The sequence below is a fragment of the Oreochromis aureus genome, linkage group 10 (assembly GCF_013358895.1).
Source record: "Oreochromis aureus strain Israel breed Guangdong linkage group 10, ZZ_aureus, whole genome shotgun sequence".
Classification (NCBI taxonomy): domain Eukaryota; kingdom Metazoa; phylum Chordata; class Actinopteri; order Cichliformes; family Cichlidae; genus Oreochromis; species Oreochromis aureus.
This window is the reverse complement of record NC_052951.1, coordinates 20,592,960-20,605,077: the sequence shown is the minus strand read 5'-3', so window position 1 is coordinate 20,605,077 and position 12,118 is coordinate 20,592,960.

The window sequence follows — 12,118 nt, the reverse complement described above, 5'->3', positions numbered from 1 at the left end:
AAAGTAATGAGAAAGTGGCCACTTTCATGAGTAAATCATATAAGCCTTATATGATTCACTATAAGACGTAGGCCACATCTTATGCAAGTCTTTTATAAGTTTTTACTATTTCTTTTCCATATGGGTAGGAAGATTTTTTAATCATATCCAGTTGAATCATATGAACCTTACAATAAAGCACCAAAACATGAGGCTACAGTAAGTAACTAAGAAAGAAAGCTGCCTCAGTGTCCCAATTTGGGACTTGAGAAAAATCTGAAATTTGACTTATCAAAACTGAAAGATAACCAGAGGAAAGATTTCTACTTCCTACCTCCATCAAAGTCAGGTGAATGTCATCTCGTTGCTGTATAGATTAATACACAAAATTATATATATATAAAATGATACAGCCTGTTTTGTCTGTACGAATGTGTGGATGCATGTGTGAAACTTGTTCATACAAGTTGACGAATGATGTGCCGTTAGCACGCAGTTATTTTCTCAGTTACAGGCTATGGGGAATCTAAGTGTATTTTAATGTCACTGTATTTATTCTTTAGATCAAATAAATACAAACACTGCTAATCCGGTCCTTCCTAGCTTTGTCTTAGCCTTAGCACTCGCTGAAACAATGATGCTTTTCAAGTAGCCAGTGGAGAAAACAACTCTGTTACATGTTGTTGACCAAGCATGTCTAAAATATTATACAAGAAATTTCCACAACTGTGGAATATTCAAGGAAAATGCTTCCTCCAAATCCTCTTAGGCTGACCAGTAAAATGACATTGAGGAAATGTGATTTTCACTGGCTGCACCTTTATCCTTTTAAACTAAACCCTGAGACAGGAGCTTTTTGTGCTTATTCAGTCATCCAGGTTATTCATGAAGACTCCGCTGTCACATATGCATTCAAGTTAAAGGGTACATGCAGGTGGGGTGGGTTGTGTGCTGTGAGTTTGGCGTGAGTGCATGTGTGTGTGGGTGCATGTGACACACAGTAACAGCTGCAGCTGGTCACAGCAGCTACAGTATCAGCTGCTGGAGAGGAAATACAATCAGCTTTGCTGCCTCAAAGCACTCATACACACGTCTTTCCCCTCACACATGAAAACAAACTGTGGATGTGTCCAAGTGTGTTTGTGAAGTTTGACCCGTTTCCAATTTAGGTTTTTTAAGATTAGCGTGTGGAGGCATCCTTTTTTTGGTGCATGTCCAAAATGTTGGTGTCACGATTACCTTAGATACTAATTTGTTGAATGCAACTGAGCTCAAAATGTTTGGGTAAGAGTGCCTTATGTTTATGTATGTTTTTGCACACAGCCACCACAGTCGGCACGTAAAACATGAGTGTAGCCATCTGTTTGTTAAGTCCCAGTGTGAAGTGTTACACCAAGCTTTTTGTCATCACCATCTTGGTATCTAGAACCGCATTTCACAAAACGAGGCAAGTCGGAGTCTCGATTTCCAATAGAGGTTTCTCTCATGACAGCATATGTATATTTCTCAAGAGTTGTCCACCATCTTGGATGTGATACAGTCACCAGTTGCAAGGGAAAAATGTGCATTCTCAGACTGGTTGGCAAGTGGTTGGTGTTCGTTGCTGCTCTAGATGGTGCTGTAGCTAAAACCTCCTTGTGCTCTCTTTGGTCACTAACAGGCCACCACGCTTGCCTCACTAACCCCAAAATGCTTTTTCTGGCATTTTGGAGGCATGACAGTGCAACAAATTTAACCCAATGACAGCTAGCAACCTCCACAAGCCACTGCCAAGCAGTCAGGGAATACATGTTTACTTACAACCGGTATAACATCCAGTATGGAGGACCATATCTTCAAGCTCCTCCAAGTCCAGACCCAAGTCTCAAGCACTGTGTACATGACATCACAAATGAAACATCAATAGTCTTACTTTAGCTAACAGACAAGTTTCCACTGCTGGAAAAAATCCAGATTCCAGGCATCAATTCATTAGCTGTACTTTGAGGAATAAACAGCATGTTGATCATTTATATACAGCGTATGGTATATATGGTACATAACATATATGTACTTTTATTTTATTTCATAAAATAAGGTTAATCTATAAAGCAACAGTTTCAAAAGATTTTTATTTTTAAAATAAAAACTTAACATCATTTTGATGGAACACTGACGTCTAAGAGGGAAAATGAAATTTCTTTCGTTCCTACCTGTCATTTGTGTATTTGTAGCATCGGTCGAGCCAATATAATTATTCAGATAAAGACCATTGAAGTTTTATTTCAAAGATGCTAGGAGCAGCTCTTGACAGATTGCGCCTACTCACACAAAACCCTGCTGCAGGAGACTGGAGTTACAAACTCCAGCTGCATAAATACAAGCACATCAGGCAGCCTGCTAACTATGCTAACAGCTAGCAAAACCAGGTCAACTATTCCTTTGCTTATTTTTAGCCAACTTCCGCTTAAACTTTTATTATCTCAACAGGTAAGATGTCTCTTACTAATTACCTTTATCAGCATGTCTGATAGTGAAAAGTTATTGTGTTGTGTGAAGTAACTTTTAATAATGCTTAGCGCTCACCTTCTTTCACAGAAAAGAGATGAGGGAGGACTATCAACTCTTACCATGGTGGGTTTGATGTGAAAGCTCTATCGAGCACTTCCAGATGAGCACATAAGAGAACAAATCTAATTATTTAAAAAGAGTTCTACAGCAGTAAAAAGCAACACTTTCTTTTCCTTCTGCCTGCTATTCATCATCCCTTGTCCACAACCCCCCTGTGCACATATCCAAACCATCTCAGCCTTTCCTTCCAAAGTTTGTCTCCCTCTGATGTACTCACTTCTGATCTTGTCCAGAGCTAAATTCTGCCATCTTTAACGCCAGCTCTGCCTCCTGTCTTTTTCTCAGGGCCACTGTTTTCACACTTCATAGCAGGTCCCACTACTATCTTGTGAACCTTGCCTTTTACTCTTGCTGCTCTGTCACATATCACCCCTGACACTAGTCTCCACACACTCCACCCATCTCCACTGTCTTCTTCGCCTCTCTTGTGCACTGTCCATTGGCCTTGCTCCTTCTATCTCCACTGTTACACCTCTGTCTCTCATTCACACACATTTATTCTGTCTCGCTTCTACTGACCTTCACTCTTCTCTCCAGAGCATAACTCCACCTATTCAGGGTCTCTTCCACTTGCTCCCTGAAGAAGAAGAAGCCAAGAAGACAAGAAACCAATGCCTGATTTGATTCTACCCTCACTTTGACCTCATCTGTCATTTCAACCTCACACCTCCCCACATTGTCTTGCTGTCTCATGCACAACCCTCATATACTTCTCTGCCACTTCTGACTTTCTCATGCAGTACCACAGTTCCTCTTTTGCCACCCTATGATATACTTTTTCTAAAGCCACAAAGAGTCAGTGCAGTTCCTCCTGAATTTCTCTGTACTTCTCCAGCAACGCTCTCCACCTCTTTAGAGCTCTTTCTCAGCATAAAGTCTTCATGACATGGCTCACGCCTGCTCTTTAAAATGCAGCACAGTGGTGCATGTGCAATATTAATACACGAGCATTATACATTGCCATAAAACACTGTATGTGGACTTTTTTCTGTAAAATAGTTACTTTTAATTTTGATATTTTACTTTTTAAAAAAGCCACATAATGCTCACACATTTTAATGAATTGTGTTCAGGATTGTAGTGGAGCATTTTCATAGTGTTGAACTGTTGCTTTTATTAAAGAAAATTTTGCAAATACCTCCAAAACTGGTCACTGTCAGCTGATGGTAAATATCTTTGTGGCGATCTTCCTTCTGTACTGCTCATTTTGAATGTTTAGAGCGAGTTAGGGTAAGGTGAGTTAGTTCATCAACTCTGAATACTTTTCTTAAAAGAGTCTATAATAAGACAGCTTATTGCTTCAAATGCTTCTTGATTTATAAAGATTGTTCAGACTGGACTATATTAGAGCTGCATGCTGTCTGCATCATCTGGGTTTGCTGCAGGGTAAGCAGACAGTCAAACATCTCAGCAGAAATAACATCTGATTTAATCGCCTGGTAATCGAACTTCTTATGCTTCTACTATATATGTAAATTGCATTGATATGGCAGGTGGTGTAGAAATGACTATTTTTATACTGTCTCCAGCTGTATTTAATATTCACTTAATAACAGTTATGAGTAAACACACAACTTTTACTCAGCTGGGCCATACCTAACACTTAGTTGTCCGTTAAGTACCAAAATTATTAAATTAATTATTTGTGTTGATTCGTGTAGCTCTGACTTTTAGTAGAGCTGCGTTTAATGCACCACAATCATCTAATTTCTTGTTGCGTCTGTTTATGAAATGAATTAAATTCAATTGGAAGGTTTTGGGTGGGGAAAACCACACAAATCAACTCATATCGCACTGCGCTGACTTGTCTTGAGAGAAAATCATGTGGAAAAGAACATTTGCTTTGAAGACTGATTTAACTTAAAACTGAATTTTAGTGATGTTCTAATGTTTTATTGGATTTCGGCAAGACTGATGTGACAGATTTGGACAGCGGATCGTTGTGAATTGATATATATATATATATATATATATATATATATATATATATATATATATATATATATATATATATATATATATATATATATATATATATATATATATATATATATATATATATATATATATATATATATATATATATATATATATATATATATATATATATATATATATATATATATATATATATATATATATATATAGCTAATTCCATATTAAACACTGTTTTATTATCTCCACCCTCTTCCTCTCTGTGCTTCTGTTTACGACTGCTGACCTTTGGCCTATTTTAAGGTTTTGGTGTCATATATAATTCTTTGAATTGTGAAACTGAGAAAAGAGTCAGTGGTAGGAGACATAATTTAAATGTTTTACATCCTGTGCACTTCCTTTCTCTACATGTGAATATCTGCTTTCACTTCCTTGTGAAAACTTTGTCTAGGTGTGTCTGCGTATTACCCCTGTTGCTGATCTAAACTTTTAACACAACTGACAAAAAGGCAGTCACATGTGTCCTGTGTGATCACTCGCCCACAAACAGAAACGATGCACTACTTTGGTTAGACTAACAGATGCACACACAGTGATGTATGCATGTTGTTGGACAGAAGCAGTTTATTCTCGCTCCAGAGGCCCACCCTGGGCTGTGTCTCAGACATTTGCTAATAGCTGACAGGCTAAGGTACGGATTTGCAATTACCTACACACACAAACACCCTGTATCTCTCAGATGCAATGATAGTGCTTGCAAATGAGGCACAGACGGGCACTAACACAGTGAAACCCCAGTGTGCAGGCATACTCTCATGTAATGTGCTAACAGACATGCAACTGCACATTAGCACAGCCTGGCTATGCAGAATATTCAGAATGTGCATGCACAGATACACAATGTCCTGAGAGTGTGTGTTACACGGAGAGATGTGCCAAGTGTATCTTATGATCACAGAGAGTTTATAGATGGTGAGCTTGTTTTGCTGCCTGAGCTGATACCGACCCAACATCTCCTGCCAAAAAAAGAAAAAGCAGGACTGTGAGAACAGACAGACGGGCTGTCTGTGTGTCTATCTGTCTGTTTGTGTCACACGTGTACAAACACCCACGATTCTTTCAATCTGGCCTGGTGCACAAAGGCATCAGGCCAGATTGCAGGCCTATATGCAAAGGTGCACTGATCCATCCCCTTAAATGTCAATAACCTGCAGAATATCTTTAGCTGAAACAAATTTTTTCTTTTTTTAATGTATTTTTTTTAATGTTGGATAGTCACACAGATTAGTTGCATGAAGGGGAGAGGGCCAGAAATGGGACACAGTCATATAAAGTTTGGACTCATGTGATAAGCACTACAGGGGAAATTTACTGAAACTAAGTATAGCAAGATTTGAGGGTTTTAGGTGACATTTCACCTATTTACTGTTTTTAAAGGAACATGTGGATAGATGCCTGACTAAATCTGTGTAATCTGTGCGTATCTGTGTATGTGCGATGCAGGTGAATGCTCTTTTACAGTAGAGTGCTGTTTGTACAGTGACATTACATAATGTTTGCCTGTCCTTCAGACCTCGGGTGGAGGCATCTGAGAGTCACTCGACACGAGTGTCCTCCCTGAACTGAGGAAATAAAGGGAAAGATGGCAAGAGATATAGTGCAGTATCATGGCAACACACTGAGCGGTTGGTTAACTACGTAGGTTAAAATGCTGCAAATCTTACACAGACTAGATTTCATTGCAAAGACAAGCTAGTTAGCATTCCAGTCTTAACTGAAAGCCTATTTAATAAATGCTTAATGCTATACATGTTTTTTTTAAAGATACATGGTTATATTTTCTAAGACAACTTGGCCTCTATTCTGTATACATATGCAGGACTGTTCTGTGACTGTTCTGAAGTGTGATCCCTAACTGCTTCAATAATGTTGCGGTCCGTGCTCTGGGGAGGCCAGTCCATGGCTGATTGTGTTCCACTTTGTTTTTTCTATCTGCGTATGCTTTTAATGCACATGCAGCGTTTTTGGAATCATTGTATTGCTGAAAAATGAATCAATTATCAATCAAACACTTTCCATATGGTATTGCATGGTGAATCAAAATCTTTTCTGTGTTCATAGTTCCATCAATTATGACACAATCCCAAATCCCAGTGTTCTACATACATACTGATTGTGATTTGAACCACAAAATTTCAAATTTAGATTCATCACTCTGTAAGGTTCTTGCCTTTTCTCTGTTTCCCTGTTGCAACTGTTTTCCCAAAATACTTTCTGATGAGGCCTCAGTGAACAGCAAATGGATGGAACTGAGCTGAATTCAGCTCAGGTCTCAGCTGGATTTTTTTTGTTTTGTTTTTTCAATTTCTTAAGGCTGTGTTTCAGATGCTGTTCATCTGCTGTAGATAGTTTTTTTTTTTTTTTTGATGAATTATGAAGGAAAAATGAGAGTTGGGCTGAAAGGTCTATTGAGTTATAACATATTTGGGTTGTGTATCATGGTTTTTTTTTAAGTAACTAAGTAATTAAGTAGCTAATTACTTTTGAAAATAAGTAATCAGTAAAGTAATGGGATTACTTTCTTGGAGAAGTAATCAGTAATTAGTAACTAATTACTATTTTCAAGTAGCTTGACCAACACTCTTCTTTACATTCTAAAACACCTGAGGTGTGATTTGGTGATAATTGAATTGAATTGAATTGAATTGAATTGAATTGAATTGAATTGATTTGAATTGAATTGGTCCCTGCTAAGTGGTGTACCAAACCAAAAAAACAAAAACTGGAATGAAAATGAGTGAAAAACCAGCCAATCACCAAAAACAAAGACTTTAAAAGACCTTCAGAAAGTCTGGACCAGTTTAAAAAATTACAACAAAGTCTGGCTCTGGGAAAATTCAAATAAATGAAGAGTGGCTCAAAACCTTTGAACATAACTGAATGACTTTAGTATTTTGTTTTTTGTTTTTTTAAGAGCCCTGTGACTCAGAGGGACTGGTTCATGGAAAGTGTTATTTATGTATGAGAATAAACTAACAAACAACCAAACATAACCGTGGTATCTTTGGTTTGTGAATAAGGAGTTCTTTATTTTGCTCCAACATAATTTTGTGACTGTCAAGAAGATGTTACATCTGGTTTCAGAAGCAGGCCCCCTGTAAATACTGCAGGGTATCTTTAAGATGACAGGCACACACATTTCTGTTTGTTTCTTTGGTTGTTTGTTTGGTCTTTTTAGCTCCTTGAAAAGCTGGCACCAGCACCGAACCACAAGACTGCTGGCCCTAATGTTGAAACCACTCGGCTGGTTGCTATGGGAGGGGTAATCACCTCCGGTTATGTCTGTGCACCAATGACGCACAGACATAGCCGGAAGATTCTGTCTGCCATGAATTACTTCACACTGAAATTACCCCATCTTTCAGTACCTAGCACCTAGTGGCTGGTTCTTAAAAAGACTGAAGCATAACTGGCAACACACCAACACTGGCACTCCATCTGTGGAAAAGGTGGTATATGTTACTTGATCTGCAAGTACCTGGTACCTCTTCGAGTTGTGAAAAAGCAAACTATGAACCACTGCAATTGCCAGCAGATCCTCATAGTATCAGATGGTCCATAACAATAAACTTAGTTGCCTCTGAGGACTGTGTTTGGGCACACTGTGTGGCCCAAACACAACAGGGCCCCTGATGGTGCTATGACAGAGAAACAAACGGAGAGTTTATTTCCCTGCTTCCAGCAAGGTAATGTAGACTATACCAGAAGGCAGGAGAGCCTCATTGCTTAGTGACCATAAGTGGACCAATATCAACTAAATGGCTAAAACGATATTAAGTGATAACATCTGCCGATAAAGTGGAGTCTTTCATCAGAAGAGAGACCAGGGAATGAGAAGATAATAAACCAGCATCTCTGCATGTACAAACCTCCATTTTAAAAGCAAAGCAAACACACATGCTGTTGTCACAAGTACTGGTTATATGCAGGGATGCCCAAACTACAGTGCATCAATCCCCTGGATCATCTTTCACCAGCATGACTCTGCTTCTTCACATTTTAATGACTACTGTTTTTTTTCTTTCCACAATAATCAGCTAACACACCAAAACACACTTCATGTATTTTGAAACTGGGTTTTTGGAGACCTGGAAGTTAAATGTGCCTGGCTCTAAAGTACTTTTGGTCAACCTTAAATGTGCTGTAGCCCATTAATGAAATGCATGCATGTTTCCAAAAAAACCCTCCATAATAACATATTTAGTGGGGTACATACTTAGAGTAATATCGATAGAGGAGGGTGGATCGATCCATCCTCCTCTACTACACACAACATCAAGCTTAGCGGAGCCTGACTTAACTTGTAGGTGGTCTTTGGGGCCCTGGTGGTATTCTGGGAGCTGAAAGTCACACAGTCTTCAGCTTAACATAAATTCCCACTGTATAGATTTACATTACATGACCCATGATCTATGTGCTCCTGAGGCGAGCCTTCAGCTCTACCAGCTCAGCTCAGGACTAGACAGATTTAAAGTCTGGTGCCAGTATTTTAGCTTCATATTATATATGAAATGAAAATATTGCGTCATAAGATTTCTTTTTAAATTTTTTGTCGTACATTTTTGAACAGACAAAAGCACAAGTGCACATGTGCAGTGTGTGCATTCATTCCCTCCACCCTACATTCGAGCACCGAACTCAGATTTCAGTGACTGCATGTGTCTTTCCTTAGTGCAGGAATTTCCTGACTGTGTTTACAGCTTCTAACCGGTTTGTAGTCCTTCAAATGAACATTTGCTGCCAACACTGCAACATATGGTGTCACACCAGCTGATTGGTCTTGGCAATTGGCTGCATTTGTGTACGTGTGAGTCCATGTATGTATTTTTCCACATTCATGTTTGCGTGCAGTCTTTCTGTGTGTGTGCATATTTATACCCCGCTACCTTAAACGAACATTTGTGTGCATCCATGGTGACGTTCCAGAGCAGCACAGGAAGTTAAATATTCCCCTATTGTCCCGCTGTCGGCCGTTTGGCAAGCTTTGGTTCCAGTGTGTGTCTCTCATTTCAAATTCATGTCACGCTGAAATCTGTTCTGAAGGAAGGCTTTCTTTGATGTAGAAATAAGAGCAATCTAAATAATAACCATCAAACTGTTACTTGTGTTTCATAAATACAAACCACTAGTGCGTACAACTCAAAGGTCTCCAATCACCATCCTAAGAAATCCAATCAGCGCACATAAATGGATTACATCAGGCCCTATTAGATTTAATTAGATTAGGATTAGACTCTTAGTTCGACACCTTCTTAGCCAAGCTGACAGAGAAAAAAGATGCAGCCACTTTAATTCAGGACGGCTTTTTGAAGCTGACATCTCTCCTCTCGCTTCATTGTGACTTTTATTATCCAATCATGTCAGGATACATTAGAAGAAAAGTCTGACACAAAAACCTAATTTGACTTGAACTGCTATTGCATAATGCAAACAAGACACGAAGGTGTCTGCAGCTCACTTTGTGATCACATTTCCATGTTGCCTGGAGACAAACCAGCTGTGACACACTTTATGGCAATGTACAAGAAGAGATGTAGAAAAGATATAAAAAGGCACAGGGGAGATGTGATGTGTTGCATCACAGTCACTGGACCGAAAGGGCATGAGTTTTTGTACGGCGCTACCAGCTGGGAAAATGTCTTCTTAATCCCACTCTTGTCAAACACCAGACTCTGCTGGTTTATTTCATTGTTGCTAATTAGCCCTTTAAGCTCTGCCAAAGCCTGCTGGATTTTTCCATTATTACAGAGGACGCTTGAGGAGATGAGAACAAACAAGTTAAAGGAAAAGGTTGTAGTGTACTGAAGAAGTTAAAAAGAAAATTCCAATTGAAAGGTATGAGGAAAACATAAAGCTGTGGGCCAGAACCAAACCGCTAATCCAGACCGCTGCTTGACTTTGCAAATGTGTGAACAATGCAGAGAAAAATGGTTTTGTTTTAAATTTCACAGATTTTTAACTAAGATGCTGTACGTTAAAGTAAGACTTTTTTCAGAACTATTCATTTAATCGAAGCCAGAGCAAATCTGAATAATTGTCAGTTCTTACTTTACCCATGGCCTTACATACCACGCCTAGGAGCCCAGCCACAGGCTTTCTTTACAATGACAATGGACCGAAAGAATGCAGAGAATTTTCAGAGAATTGTTCGCATCATTATCAGTTTTGTAAATGGATAGTTTATGAAGTTGTTGTTTTTTAACTGGTTATGATGCAGTGGTTCTCCTCATTCAGCCCAGCAGTATGAGATTCAGTGTTTTTCCCAAGAGCACATCCACTAGCTCACAACTACCTGAGACCCTGATGTATATCTGGTAAGGTTTTGTAATTAAATACATACATAATAAATACCAGATATGGTAAATGCAAAATTTCAGTCATAAATTGTTGCACAAATCATATAAGATGGATATTATACTGGGCGGCATATTGCATGCGGATTCACTATCGTGCATCGACGTATAAACAATAAGCACTTGGAGTTTCCAAATTGTATATTATATTTTGTATTATTACAAAGAAACCTGCAACTGGTCTCATTGCATTAGAGTTCCAGATAAAACATATTATGATGTGTAAAATACACAAAAGACATTAAGTTCTCTCGAAGACACAAGCAGGTGCTTCCTGATGTGCTGTACAAACATCTGATGGTTGACTGTGAGAGCTTTCTGCAGAGGGTGAACAGTACACCAGGTTTACCACCCTTTCAGGAAATCTTCCAGCAGCTGGTCGGACTTTGTGGCAGAAACCGGTTTCGGATCCTGATGAACAAATCTGCCGCTTGTGTAGAGTCTGACCAGAAAGTGTCTTTATGTAAGCAAGTCGTATGAAAAGACAAGAACAAGAATGCAGAGCAGTGACCCTTGACTGCAATCAAGTGTATCTTTGTTTTATCATGTTCTTTCTGTTTATTGCACTCTGTACAAAGAACACTGAAAAAAAATTCTTTCCTGTAATTTAAAAAAAAAATTGTCTTCACCTAAAGCGTATTTTTTCATGTGCGTAAAACTTGTGCACAGTGCTGTGTACAACCCTTCTTTTCATTTCCTTGCTGTTAGCGCCTGAAGCTCTGCTGAGCATGATAACATCTCTCCTGGTCATGTGGATGAATGGTTGTAAAGGCTGAGCCCTTACACAGACAGATGACTGAAGAAAGCATTTATTTATGACTGTGAATAGACAAACTAGCCCTGTGAAACAAGATTGACCCTCTACAGCCTTTTAGCCTCTGCTGCCTCTCAGGCTGTTAACACTGTAGCATCTGCAGCTGTTTGGAAAAATGCTCAAGTTCCTCTACTTCACACAGTCCTCCATTATTTTTTTAAATGATTGGCGTGTCAAAGTAACAGTCTTGCTCTTTAGGCAGATCGGGATGATTGGTCTTTGGCTGTGAAAGCAAGTGGTGTGGAAAAAAAGGGTTAAAATGCATAGCAATTTATAGAAGCTTAAGTTAGTCATTTACTGATGAGTTCTTAAAAATGCTGTATACTAAATCACACACTGTAATAGAGAGGTTATGTAACAATATTTC